General features: G+C 42.2%; 1 long non-coding RNA gene across 1 annotated transcript; it reads right to left on the bottom strand.

The window, feature by feature from the left end:
- LOC110391135 lies at nucleotides 3,916-15,286 on the bottom strand. The gene is made up of 5 exons (XR_002433987.1): nucleotides 15,156-15,286; nucleotides 7,593-8,574; nucleotides 7,379-7,444; nucleotides 5,385-5,501; nucleotides 3,916-4,098 (listed from the first exon to the last, which is right to left on the bottom strand). It is a non-coding gene; the product is annotated as an uncharacterized LOC110391135 (long non-coding RNA).

The following is a 15,299-nucleotide window of genomic DNA, read 5'->3' as shown; positions in this document are numbered from 1 at the left end:
TCTCTACAAGGAGAAACTGGACAACAGTTGGAAAAAAAAAAAAGCCAAAATAATTAGGCTTTACGAAATAATAAATAATACAGAGAAAGTGAGTAGGGCTATTTAGCCCTGAAGAACTTCAGGCACCATTTGCGGAAAGGAGCTGGAAGAACTGGAGAAAAAGATTTCCAGAAAGAGTACACGTGCATTAGGGAGAATTTGGCTAGACCAAAGCACTGACAGAGGATTGTGAGAAAAAAGGTTTTTACTACCTTTCACCTAAGCTATAACCAGGTGTGCATGCCAAGTGCTTGTTTTATGCCACTGTGCAAAATCAGACCCCCAAGGAAATGACTTTTTTTTTCCTTTTCCAGGAATACAATGGTGGAATTTATTTATTCTTGTGTCCCAGAATATCTTATTCTCTACCTGCTATGATACAAACTCAACATTCTGCATATTAAGGAAAACTAGAATGTGCTACAACTTACAAAGTTTTTCCGTTTAGGTAATAGTAGACACATTAGAATAGCAGTTACTCACTTTCTGAAGTCTCTCTGAACACAATGTTTCATTTGCACACCCAAGTACAAAGAGGAGAAGACACTTAATTGAATAGTACCATCCTTCACATTTCAGATGTATTCCAGGTTTAAGGTGTGGAAACACCTTCTTTGTAATAAAAATTAATTCATTTTCAGAAGATCGTGAATATTGACAGGATATGAAGAAATCCCAGTGTAACATATATATGAATCACTTTGTGTAGATTGTTCTGTCCGAAGGACTTGATCTGTGATAAGCTTACATTTATGCGCCGGGAATAACAGCACTGAGGTCAATGCTACATATCACAGATGAGATTTAGAGTGGAGAAAAGCCAGGCCTCAGGGCAGTGACTTTATTGTGAGTCTAGGTAAGATGTAAAACCCTTTTGTTGAGGAAATGTGGACTGTGAGATCCATTGACTTTGGTGTCTACTGAAAAGCTGCAAATGTGGACAGGGAGGAACTCTCTTTTCCACTGTTCCCATGGCCATTCCCAAGCCAGCACACGTTACATCTCTAGCATAGTAATGGAAGCCAAAGAGAGTTCTGTATGTCTAGAAGAATAAATACATATATACACACACAAAGAAAATCAACACAAAACGTTTTGCTTAGAAGATTCACTGAGAAATAGTAGATCAACAGTTTGGAGCATGGGCAGATAGATGCCTGTCACTCCAAAATGCAAACATCCCTTCCAGACTCCTCCTATGGACAATGCTTTCCACCAAATCTGACTCACTGCCCAGCAATGATATTTCCATATGACTCCATGGTCACAGTAACTGAACAACCTACCATGCAGTTAACCTCACAACTTCTGAGGTAGAGAAAGAGCATTACTCCCAATTTTCTAAAGAGAGAAATGTAGAATGAGACTGAATAATCTCATCCAAGTCCCAGAGGAAATGAATGAGAAGTGGGACTCCGACAGAACTGAGTTTATTCAGTGTGAAGCAGAGAAGGCAAAAGGGAGATGTTACTGCTGTCTACAGCTACCCAATGGAAAAACAGAGAGATGCTGGAGCCAGAGAGCCAGACTTCTAATTGGTACACAGAGGTAAAACAAGAGGGAATGGACCCAAGCAGAACATTAAAAAATCCAGTTAAATATGAGGAAAAGCATTTCAAGAACCAGAAGAGAGAGCCAAAGAGAATGCCAAATCCTCATCCCTAGAGATATTCAAGCCTCAAAATGGATAAAGCCCTGAGCAACCTGACAAGTTGAGCAGAGGTTTGGACTAAATAGCCTCCAGAAGTCCCCTCCAACCTAATATATTATTTGGGTGCTGGAGTAAGGACAAGGACCCAGGAGCGCAATGTAACAGACCAATGGCACCTCTATGCATCCCCTAGGCATCACTTCTCTGTGCAAAAGGGACCAAGAGGCTTCCTGAAAGAACATTAGCGTTCATTATTTCAGAGGGTATCACATCAACACACTTGTTAATGGGTTACTGCAATATCTGAGATCTTTCTAGAGTTAAAGCCAACTGTAAACCTACCACCAAAACACTCAAAATCATGTAGGTCTAGATCTGAACTTCACAGCATGAGAAAGAAGAGATAAACTCAATAGGAAAAGAATATCTCCAACTGTAAAGAAATGAGCACGGAAATGCTACCTCACATACTTTCAGGAAAATGTAATTAATGTAGCTAAAGTATCTGTTAGGTTATTTGACTAATGGCTAATTGCATTAAATAAAGATCTGGGGAGGGTCAGAGGAACAATGGGACTTGGAAGAGTCCCAGTAGCTTAGACCACTGATTCACCTGCTTCTGTGAGCAAACTGAAAGTGGATGCTGCCCAAAGAGGGGCAGGACTCATTATGGGAGGCTTGGGACTGGAACAGAGAAAATCTGAGGACCATGTAAAATCTATTATGGAACATTTTAAAGGGACTGTGGAAAGGTACAAAACTTATTATGGGATGTTTATGAGAGATGAAGGGTGGGGAAAGCAAGGGGAAAAGTTGGATCAGAGTGAAGCAAATGTGAAGGAACAGAGGAAAGAGGGAACAAACAGGTCCAGCAGTAGGTGCCTATGCTCTACAAAGCCAGTCTTGGGAAGATTTTTGCCCTGCCACGTTGTCCTGTGAAGCTAGACTGCTATCTTGTTTGTGGGTGTTGGAGCAGTTAGGGACACAAGCAGTAATGTGCGTGCATGTCTTAGTTTTGTAGCCCTGATGAGCCTTACCATTCCACCACTGCCACTCTTATCAAAATATAGGGGATCTACCTATCCAAATTTTTTATTGCAAAGAAAATGCTCAACATAGCAGATCTACAAGGACATTGGAGAGAAGCAGTGATGTTAAAATGAATAACTTAATTACCTGCCATAATTTATTGGACATAGACAACTGAGTCCATGGATCACCAAAATTAATTCCTGATGACCTTGAAATAATGAAGCTGTGAATTACTGTCATACTTTCTTTCTTTTTTTTTTTTTTTTTCCCACAGATAAGTTTTTAGAAGTTTTCAGCATTTGTTAAATATTCGCTTGTGATGGAAGAGCACATAACCCTTCTCAGGGAATCCAGATTTCATCATCTGAAGTCCATCTGTTTAGGGGAATATGTGATCCTTCTTCATACGCTTTTATTTAATTTATACAATTAAAAGGTACACGTTCCATTTTGAAAAGATATTAAATGACATTAAAGTTTCAGCCTAATTCACTTATGTCTGGAAGTCTACTGTGTAGATGTTTATACTTCAGCTAGTCATTCCATGTTCCCCTTGTAAAAGTGGAAAGACACAGGGACTTTGTGATATATAGAAAATATCTGGCAGGACTTGCTACTCCAAAATAAGAATCTCTGTTCCTGAAAACTGACCCCATGTTGGAAGCAAACAAAGTGTCTGAAATGAAATCATTTCAGTCTGAAAGAGGAGTATCCCCGCAGCATCCGCTCCAGGATTATTTCTGTGGGAGAATCAACCTGCTGAGCTTCCTCACAAAGCCATTTGCCTGCAGGTCTGTGTGCTTCCCCTTTCATCCTTAACATGAAAGTGGAAAAGGATTCTCTGATTGCTGCAAAAGAAACAGACAAATGGTCTGTGATTACACTGGTCACATGCTTTCATTATTTGTGGGGAAGAATGGTTCATACAGCCTTCTCAGAGATACAGCATTCTCTTCATTCCTTAAAGATTTTCCCTTGATGCCAATGGAACTTAAAGAATTTGTACCATTTGAGCATCTGCCATTTTCCATTCTCCACAGGTAAAACAGTGAGAGAAAAAGTCTGAAATGAGTCAGGATTTTTCCTGCACTCACATGAGATACTTTGAAAACTCCCTTGGCTGTGGACCTGCAAGATATGAGCAATTCTTTCTGAAACAGATAAACACTCTTTCAAGGGAATCATGTCTCGGAGTGGATCCTTCCTTTATTTTTTTCTGTTCATTTTTAATAGCTCAGCCACATCACAGCATTAGCATAAACCTTCTCTGATTCAAATGTGTCAGGCAGGGATCAGCATGATCACCCAGCCTGGGCTCTTGCATAATGATCATCTCCTGAAGAAGTTTCTTTATTAAGTCATTAAGTCTGCAATGCCTGCAGAGAAAAATAAAATCTTGCTTTAAAGACATACAAATGACCTAATACAGCCCCTAGCATGGTGTTCCAGAAGCTAATAATTAAAAACATGTGCCTTATTTCCCCAAAATTTTTCTTATGCAATGCTTGACTGCATTAGGTAGAGACTATGATCAAGGCACAAACGAATGAGCTTTACACCACTGCATGGTATTGTGACTTTCCCTACAGAAGTTTCCTTATACGAATATCAATTTTTCACTGAATCTCCTGCATCAGCATTCTTAGAATTGGCTTAGCTTTACATTTCTCTCCCAACTCCTTGCTATAAATAGCTGAGTCTCATATATCATTTAAGGAGAATAAAACATTACTCCTTGTATTCATTTATTTGATTTTACTGCCTTGCTTGTATGTTAATCAAACGCATAAAGTGCTGAGGTGCATAGGTGCCAAGTAAAAGTCAATATTTTACTGTGAACCTCATTTATCTACATTAGCCTGAAATGAGGTAGATCTGTAAATTTGGACATTATTGAATTTAACGACAAAGATCAATTACAACATCTCTGACATGACAGGGATTTGTCAGATGAGGAGGAAAAATCATCACTTCTCCCTAAGGGAGCTTATAAATGCTGGGTGGTTGTGTCCATCCATCCCTTCCATGCATTCGAATGCTTGAATAATATTAGTTGCATTTGAAATAAAGACACGGAGTTTAAAAGGAGTTCCAAACAGGGCTGGGTGACAGTGAGCTCTCTGAGGGATTGCTCATCAGGATTGGCTGCAGTACAAGAAAAAAGAAGTGGAAAGTGTCTTCATGGGAGAGATATACAATTTGGCTGCAAAATAGAAAGCAATTCTGAACTTGGACTGCTGCTTTTCTGGTACACAAACACCAGCCATAATCATTTTATAAGCACTCCAATAGCAGAGACTGTAAATAATAAAGCTCCATGGAAGCACAAGTGCTGATTTTCTGAAGGAAATTTGGGAACACACGGACAGTAATAACCTCCTCTGATGGAAACTGGTATACTTCACTGAATTAAATGTCTAGAGACTTCTAACACTTCCTACCCATCCTTCAGCCTTATGCCCTTTCTCCAGCACTGGGTAGGAAGTATTAGTCTGTTCACATTGCCAGTACAGCACCCAATTGGTGAGCAGCTGTTCTCTAGCAGTCAATTATATCTTGGCCTGTCTTGAATGGAGGTAAGGTTCCCAAAGAAAGGTTTTCTTTTTCCACAGATTTTTCTAGACTAGTTGAGGGGAACCTTCACAATAGCCTTTGATCTTACCAGGAACTGAAGAAATTCAGCACATCTCAGGACTGGCCCTGTATCTCAATCCAAATCCTGGACACCAAGGCTGACTGCATTCTTGATACATATTCTTATTTGGCAGATAGGCAGAGACTAGTTCATAGAATCACAGAATCATAGAATGATAGAATTAGAGAATGATGGAATTAGAGAATCATACAAGTGTTAAGGTTGGAAAAGACCTCTAAGATCATTTAGTCCAACCGTCAACTCATCACCACCATTACCATAAAACCATGTCACTCAGTGCGACATCTACCCTGTTTTTGAGTACCTCCAGGATATTGAATACCTCCACCACCTTCCCTGGGCAGATTGTTCCAATACCCCACCACTTTGTTTAAGAAGAAATTTTTCCTAATATCCAACCTGACGCTCCGTGGTGAAACTTATGGCCATTACCTCTCGTCCTATTTCTAGTTAACTGGGAGAAAAGGCAGCCCCCCACCTCACTACAACCTCCTTTCAGGGAGTTGTAGAGAGTGACGAACTCACCCCAAGCCTCCTCTTCTCCAGACTGAACAATCCCAGTTCCGGCCTGGCCCCTGTCCTGTGCCACCTGCCCTTTCCAGTTGACATAAATACATTACCTGGGAATTTTCAAATGGAGTCCATAGAGCTGCAATCAGACATTCAACTCAAAAATCGGGCCAAGTCTCTTTACTTTTGTAAGTCTCATCTTACTAGAGAAAAAACATTCCTCTCTTCACAACCATGCCTTATTCATATCATTGCTTTTGGGCAGTATGTACATTTGTGAACAACTATTTTTAAGGATGAAGTAGAGGAGGAGCAACGTTTCATCAAAACTCTGACAAACACCTTGAGATATCACTAGGAGTTGAAACCACTGCCACTGAACCACCCTGATGCATTAGTTTCACAGAAACAGGGTCAAATATCCCTCTAGCTATGTGTTTTTGTTTCTCTATTATTTTGTTTTTAAAAAAATATATTAAAGATTAAAATAAGTTGCATATAAGTACTTATATACATGAACTGTATTATATATTTTATGAGCGCGGCTCCAAAAGTAATACCTCCTATTTTATTTTGTTGGCCCATGGTGTCAGAGGCGGATGTTGGTGGCATGGCAGTAGAGGCTGAACCTTCCCCCCAGTACTCCATTGCATTTTGTTGTTGTGTGACAGATGGCAGCAGAGGGGCAGTCTGACAAATGGTGTCTGACATGGAAATGTATATGAATCAAAAGTGTGGAACTGAGTTCCTCCACGCGAAAAATATGGCACCCACTGACATTCACTGACACTTGCTGAACGTATATGGAGACCAACCAGTGGATGTGAGCACAGTGAGGTGGTGGGTGGTGCGTTTCAGCAGTGGTGATGACGACAGTGGGACACCTTGGTTGGTGCAGATTTTAATGAGTGCAGCATCCAGGCTCTTGTTCATTGCTGGTGGAAATGCACAGCTAATGGTGGTGACTATGTTAAAGAATAGTGTTTCATTGCTGAGATTTTTCTCTACCAAATAGTGTTACTTGTGTTCTTTGTATCAGTTGTAATTCTATGGAAATATAGGAAGTATTACGTTCGGAGCAACCTTTGTGCATGCCACAATTCCTGTTCACTCAGTGTGGCCCAGGCAAGCCAAAAGGTTGGACATTCATAGCTTACAGTCTCCAGCTCAGATATTGATTCTACTACATGGAGAATCCCGCTGACAGTTCTTAAAAGTACCACCTGCTTCTCACCACCTTCTCGTACATGAGGGCCTTGGATTCAGCTCCTTACACTGCATTTCTGCTAGCAAAAGGAGTAGTACATGTACTGTGCAACAACAATTTATTAGAATGACATTGAGAGTACTTTTATTACTTTTAGTGTTTGCACTTCAAGGAGGTATACCTACGTATATAAACAGCAAGCTACACTTTCTAAGAGCAGGAATTAAGAACCTACAAGGCTAAGTACTAACTGCACACTGACAAGGGTTATTCCATTCCTTACCTAGCAAGCCAAAGAGCTGGCATGTGTCAGCAGAGACGTGACTGTCATAGTTGATGCAACTGGATGCTGCAAAGTGAAAAACATGTAGTTTACCATCTCAGCTGGGACAGAATGGGTTCAGAAATGGTTAGCTATGATGTCTTCATGTCAAGACAGACTAGCTCAACCTCTTGCAATACTGTGAACAAACCCTTGAGAACATTTCACACCTCACCTTCAAGAAGATGCACGTTCCTCCCATCTCCAACACCAAATGCAGTCACCTTGGTGTAGAATTTTCTATTCAGACGTTTCTGACCATCAAGAAAAGAAGGGCAATTCTGCCCATTGAAAAACAACATCAACAGCACATAAGTTAGAAAAACACAGCTCTTAGAGAGGTAGTTTTCTCTACTGAGAAAGAGCCATGCTGTGCTCATCTCTTATATATCTGCAGTTCTCAGATATCGGAGATGTGCTGGCTTTTGTGAATACTCCTGTCACAGGAGGATCATGGCCTAGCCATATCTAGTGAAGTAATGGCATGCAAAGAGCTGTAGATGACAGGGCAAACCAAAGCTAAGGGTGAGGAGCATTAGGACAGGCTGTGGGTTAACAATTAACAGGAGAGCAATAACTTAAGCTGCAGTGCCATGTTGTCCAGTGTTCCTTTTATCAACTGGTATGTTTCATTCGCAATGTGACCACCGAACAGACATGTAGTATTTAATTTGTTTGAACTAATCTGGTTTATTTTGCCCAAAACAGCTCGGGGAACACATCAAAGGCAACCTGAAGTAGTAAAAACCTTAAGAGGAGGAGTGATGAACAACTAAGGATCAGCAAACCTGTGGAGCCAGCACAGCTGGACCTCAAAAATTACGTTTAGACAATAGTTTTGGTTGTTATCCATCAAAAACGCCCAGAGAATGAATGTCTTCCTTACACTATAAATGAATTCAATTTTTTTCCTTACACAGCTGTATGCCAGTTTCTTTTTATTCATTTATACAGGAAAGAGGCAGTGCAACTTTAGATGAAAATAGAATTAAGCTGATATCAATAACTTTGGTGAAGCCAGACTTAGCTGTCTGACTTGTTTAAGAAATAGCCATTCCTGGAGAGACACCTGGACAGTAGAGTTGTCAAACGGGCTTGTGTAGCTTAGAGGTATTTACATAACCAGAGATGTCTTCAAAAAATCCTTATGCAGAGATCTACAAAAAAAAAAAAAGAATATTGCTATGAAGTTAATTTTAAATTTACATGGGCAATTGAACACAGGGATAGCACTTTATGAAGAGGGTGGTTTGCTGGAAACTCAAACCTTGGGAGCAACAGGAGAACACAGGTATCTGTGTGCCTATGTGTGTGTGGCATGAGTGGGACTCAAACTTCCTGGGATTAGTTGTAGAAAGGCAGATGGAGCACTGATAACACTCTGTAAAGGTCTGGCACTGTAGTTTATCTGTTGTATTACCAATTTGGACTTGAGAACATAGTTCACTGGTTGCCAGTTGATTACATCTCATTAATACTCCTATGAACTAATACATCGCAATTGTGGTTCAAACTATTTGAACTAAGCAGTTTTTCCCTGAGACACAATGAGAGCCAGTCTCAACTTTTGTCATGAACAGCTGGTACCCAGTAAGCCAAATCCTGGTATTTTATCTCCATCTGCTGGAGACAAAATGTCATTCACTTAAAAATGTGAATTTAATTTCAGCTTTAAAACTTTGGACTTCATGGGAAAATTATTCCATACCTGTCTATAAAGATTCAGAGCTCTCAAAGGCAGCGCAGACTAGTGAGACCTCCATGGAACTCATATCCCAAAAATTCATGTACGGAACAACCAGAAGTTACAAGATCTCCCGTATTCTCCTACAACTAATTCATTCTATCATTGCTAAATCTGTCAGGGATACACAGTCAGGTGCTGTCAGATATCACTGTCATAACAAAAGCTTCAAGGTTGTTGACAAGTGAAAAAAAAAAATCCCAGTGCAGATATTGATTTTCTCTCTATCACTGGAGAAAAAGAAAAGCAAAGGAAAAAAGAAAAGGAAAAAAAAAATGCAAGAAGCCAGCTACCAGACTAGTGATCACTTCTCTCAGTGGCTCAGAGGGTCATAAAACTGTTTCTCAAACCTGAAAATATGCAGCACCCTTTCCAATGCATTACTAGGAAGTAAATTATATTCTCCCTCCTTCCTGCCCCTTGCTACAAGCTGATGTCCTTATGGCTTCATTCCAGTCCCATCATTGCTTCTTTCTCCCTTTTATATCTCCTCTCACAACTAAACTTCAGCAGTGAGTGCGGGAGAATTGCCTGTATTAGTCCCATTTCCACCATAACTACGGCTCCTCAGTTAGAAAGCTGCTCTTCCAGAGGATCATTGCTGTCTTAGATGAGCCGCTAGTTCTAGAAAGAACTGTTATTAATTTGCATACTTCCTTCAGGTTGTTAAGTTAGATGGGAAGGCCTGATAATCCCTCTTGGTTTGGTGCTCGACTAAGAGGTGACTAGCGAGGTCGTTTTAAAATGCCTTAGTAGAAAGCATGTGGTCCACCAGTCACTTGGAGCCTGGAGCTGATCTCCAAGCTCCTTAGGCAATACAGAGTGGTAAATGACTCTGCTGGTACTTCCACACTTCCAAGAGAATTTTATGCCCTGCCTTGAGTCAACAGCCAGAAAATAGTACGTGCAAGAATTAGCCTTATTGAAGTAACACAGCAGCAATTCCTTTATCTGACTGGGATTCAACATGTTTCAGTGAAGAACTCGTGCAGATCAGCTATGTAGCAGAGTCTTGCACCAAGGGATCCTTCACAGAAAGCAAAGACCTTGTGCAGATCAGCTACATAACGGAGGCTTGTACCGAGGGATAAAACCAGGCTTGGTAGAGATGAGTCTATTGAAACGATGATGGGACTGGGGGTGAGGCAAGGGGCTCAGCTGAAGTGCACCTACACTAACATATGCAGCATGGGCAACAAACAGGAGGATCTGGAAGCCACTCTGTGGCAAGCAAACTGTGACTTAGTTGCCATTACAGAAACATGGTGGGATGGCTCCCATGACTGGTGTGCTGCAATGGATGGCTATAAGCTATTCAGAAGGGACAGGCAAGGAAGGAGGGGCAGTAGCGTGACTATGTTAGAGAGTGTTTGGATGTTGTTGAGCTCAGGGCTGGGAATTAAAAGGTTGAGTCTCTATGGGTAAGGACTGGGGGAGGGCCAACAAGGCGGACATCCAGTGGAGGTGTGTTACAGACCGCCTAACCAGGATGAAGAGATGGATAAGGCATGCTATGAGCAGCTGGCGGAAGCTGTGTGATTGCCAGCCCTTCTTCTCATGGCGGACTTCCACTTCCCTGTTACATGTTGGAAATACAATGCAGCGCAGAAGAAGCAGTGTGGGAGGTTTCTAGAGTGTATGGAAGATAACTTCCTGATGCAGCTGGTGAGAGAACTTACCAGGGGAGGTGCCCTGCTAGACCTGCTGTTCACTAACAGAGAAGGACTGGTGGGAGATGTGAAGGTCGGGAGCTGTCTTGAGCAGAGTGACCATAAAATGGTAGAGCTCTCAATTCTTGGTGAAGTCGGGAGGGGGGCAGCAAAACTGCTGCCTTGGACTTCTGGAGGGCGGACTTTGAAGTGTTCAGGAGACTGGTAGGGAGGGTCCCTTGGGATTCCATCCTGAAGCGTAAAGGGGTCCAGGAAGGCTGGTCGCTCCTCAAGAAAGAAGTCTTAAAGGCGCAGAAGCAGGCTGTCCCCCTGAGCTGCAAGATGAGCTGATGGGGAAGAGGACCAGCGTGGATGAACAGGGAGCGTCTACTGAGGCTCCAAGAGAAAAACAGAATCTACCTCCTGTGGAAGAAGGGATGGGAAACTCGGGGAGAGTACAAAGAAATTGTTAGGATGAGCAGGGAGAAAATCAGAAAGGCAAAAGCCCAGCTTGAACTCAACTTGGCTGCTGGAGTAAGAGAACAAAAAACTTTTTTAAAAAATATATTAACAGTCAGAGGAGGGCTAAGGAGAATCTCCATCCTTTACTGGATGCAGCAGGGAACATGACCACTAAGAATAAGGAAAAGGCTGAGGTTCTCAATGCCTTCTTTATATCTGTCTTTAAAAGTCAGACCAATTATCCTTGGGGTACTCTACCCCTGGCCTGGAAGTCTGGGACTGGGAGCAGAATAAACCCCCATGATTCAGGTGGAAAGAAAAAAAAGGAAGAAAACTCCTGCCTCAGCAAGAGCACATGAGAGTCCTGCTGAGCTCAAGCCTACAGGATGCAAGACAGGGTTGCCCTGTGCCTTTTAGACATGGTGCAATCTCAGAGGTCTATAGTAAATTGGCAATGTGAGATGAGCTCTTGCCTAATTAGCAGATTTCTCCTTGTGCCTCAGTGACTGTACACGAGAGAGAGCTTGGCCAACTTCCACTAATTTGCAGTATCTCAAGCTTTAAAGCACTTTCCTTCTTTCCAGTTCATCAGGGCCAGCTGGAAGAGCACCTGCCAAGTGGAAGAATTCTCTTGCAAAAGTTCAGATCCAAAATGAGACCTGGGACTGGGGCAGTTCTGCACCAGTGCCTTAACACTTCTCACACCCAGCTTCTTGCTAAATCTAAGAGGCAAATCAGGCAAATATTTATTCCATTATGCCTCAAAAAAAAAAAAAAAAAAGTGGGCCAGCACCACGATTTTCAATAGATCTTGCTTTCATAATTCCTATGCAAAAACACATTGCAATGCACAGGTTGGTCTCTCCATCTGGTAGCAGGCACCAGGGATTTTTATACTTTGCATTTTTTATGTTTTTAGAATGCTGAAAGGCAACACCACCCTTTGCTAATAACTCTACTGCTGCAAAGTTGGCAGCGATGTGTGCAGCACTACGAGCTTTGCAGAGAATGGTTCTGAGGGCCAGCCTATGAGCAGGATCTGTCCAGAATCAGGGAATGGCATGGAGCTGTATCAGGGGAAGGCTGGGTTCGGATTAGGGAAAGGCTCTCCACCAGAGGGTAGTGGGCAAGGAACAGGCTCCCCAGGGCAGTGGGCATGGCCCTATGCTGCTGGAGTTCAAGGAGCATTTGGACACTGCACTCAGACGTCAGGTTTGGATGTTGAATGGTCCTGCGTGGAGCCTGGGGTTGGACTTGATGATCCCTTCCAACTTGGCATACTCCATGGTTCTATGATTAAGACTGACTTGCAACAAAAATACTAAAACAAGTATGATTAAGATTGAAGCATGAATGATAATATCTGCATATATACCATAAAAAAAAAAAAAAACAAAAAAAAAAAACAGCAGAACAAGATTTAAAAGAATGGCTTCTACAAAAAATGCAGTCAAATCGAGGAACAACTTGTTTCCATCTAGCTCAGACAGCCTCTGGTATGACACCCAGGAGAGGGCAAGCAATGAAGATTAAGAGCTTCCCTGCATCAAAAAGGACACAGTTGCAGCTTAACAATTACTGCATTACTTTGGCTGAGAAATTCCCCATAAACAGAGATTTAAACTCAGTCTCTGTGAGCTGTCCCTTCTCACCCCTCCAAAGCTTACACACTCTTCATTTCATATTTCATTTTCTGTCAAGAGAAGGTGAATATCAATCTAAGACTTGAAATGTGTTTTATTTAAACATAATTATCATGTTAATCCTAAAGAAAATATGCCTAGACAAAAATTTCATTATCAGTCAACAGTGACAAACAGTAATAAGGCATATTACTGATCATATTATTACAGTGTTATAAATTCAAATGAGCTCATTCCTTACAAAGAAGAATACAAGAGGTGATGTGCAAGATCTAAGGGTGTACCTGATGTCTCATGATATTCTTTTCCTTAGTCTTGTTCATATGTAATTTACATCATGTGCCACATCTGTGACATTTTGCCCTTGTTCTATAGGCGGATCCTCTCCAGAGCACTAAGGAAAGGTGTTAAATGTTAGGTATTTTTTAGGTATGTTAGAGAAAGGCAGGGAATACCACATGCTAATTTCAACCCATAGCTCAAGGAGAGTGAGCAGACATTTTCAGCCACTAGAAGGTTCTCCCTCCTAATCTGGCACAGGGCTCCAGCTCTGTTGCTTATCTCCTCCGAGATGTAAAAATGTCTGTGAAATGCAAGAACATGTTCCCTGTCTCCTTCTGCTGACCTGTGCTGAAGTTTATCCTACTGCTGTCATGATCTTCCCCTATTTTTGCAAAAACTTGGAAGACATTGAGAGGCACTGGCAGCAAGCAAGGGGTGATGGCATAGCTTTGAGCTTGCCCACAGAGAACTGGAATTGTTCCTATCAGTTCCACTGAGCTGATGCATGATGCTAACCAGGGCATTAGACTGTCTGTGGAAGGTTGGATGTAGGCCTGGAAATCTCACTGGTGGAAGCTGCCAGCTTCTGCACTATGTCTGTGAAGACAAATTCAGTTTCATGTTAATGCACTACCATATACTGTTATGTCAGTATTCTCTCAGTGTACTTTTTGAGCATGTCAGCATGTTTAATTAGATTGGCTTTTTTTTATTATGCTTTCCTTCTAGATTTCTTAGTTTTCTAAATGCAGATTTTTATTTGCTTCTAATTGCTTTGGCCAGTTTTATCTGACTTCAAACACTTTGGATCTCATCTTTTACTTTCATAGCAACATGAACTACAATTTCTAGATACAGAAACAAGATAACAAAATTCCCCTCTTCACTAAGCAGAGCTCATCAGCCATGTTCTAACTCAGAGCAAAGAATGGCTCCCTTGATGAAATCCTAGTGCCTCATCTCCAGCCAGCAGAAATTATATACAAGAGTAGAAGCATAAGGTAAAAGCAGATTGGTTTGGAGTTGCATCCTCTGAAGTTATAGCGATGGTAGTATCATTCATGTAATCACAGAATGGTTGGGTTGGAAGGGACCTTGGAGCCCATCCAGTCCCAACCCCCCTGCCATGGGCTGGTTGCCACCCACCACCAGATCAGGCTGCCCAGGGTCCCATCCTACCTGGCCTTGAGTGTCTGAAGGGATGGGGCATCCACAGCCTCCCCAGGCAGCCTGCGCCAATGCGTTACCCTCTGAGTAAACAATTTCCTCCTACATCTAATCTAAATCTCCCCTATTTTAGTTTAAAACTCTAAGTCAAGTTGTATTTTTCTTTGAATACATGCAACGTTTTTCGAGCATACGTAAAATTCCCGTATCTATGGCAGGTAGCATCTGTGTCATGTGAAGAAATACATAATTTTACAGAACAACAGAAGCACAGGGGTTGGAAGGGATCTCTGGAGATCATCGAGCCCAGCCCCCTGCTAAAGCAGCTTCCCTACAGCAGGTTGCACAGGAAAGCCATCAACTGAGTTTTGAGAACCTCCAGAGAAGGAGACTCCACCATATCTCTGCAGCCTGTTCCAGGGCTCTGTCACTCTCACAGTAAAGAAGTTTTTCATCATGTTTGTACGGAACTTGCTGTGTTCCCATTTGTTCCCATTGCCCCTTGTTCTGTCACTAGGGACCACTGAGGAGAGCCTGGCCCCATCCACCTGACTTCCACCCAATCTATGAGCACTGGCAAGATCCCCTCTCAGTCTTCTTTTCCCTAGGCTGAACTGCCCCAGGTCTCTCAGCTTTTCCTCATATGGGAGATGCTCTGGGCCCAAATAATCTCTATGGTGCTCTGCCGGAGAGGAACCTGGAACTAGACAGGTGGCAACATGGCAACACCAGGGGAGAGCAGTGGAGGGGTAACCTCCCTCGACCTCTTGGCCACGCTCTTTTTAACGCACCGCAAGATACCACTGGTCTTCACGGCCACACGGACGCTATTTCTAACGAGTAAATTCATTTGGCGTACTAAACGCAAATCACCGCGCGTCCGCCTCCTGTGGCGGCGGACGCGCGGTGCGCCCTGGGAGTTGTAGTCTGCGCGC

The sequence above is a fragment of the Numida meleagris genome, chromosome 1 (genome assembly GCF_002078875.1).
Source record: "Numida meleagris isolate 19003 breed g44 Domestic line chromosome 1, NumMel1.0, whole genome shotgun sequence".
In the NCBI taxonomy this organism is placed as follows: domain Eukaryota; kingdom Metazoa; phylum Chordata; class Aves; order Galliformes; family Numididae; genus Numida; species Numida meleagris.
This window is presented reverse-complemented; position numbering and strand designations above follow the sequence as displayed.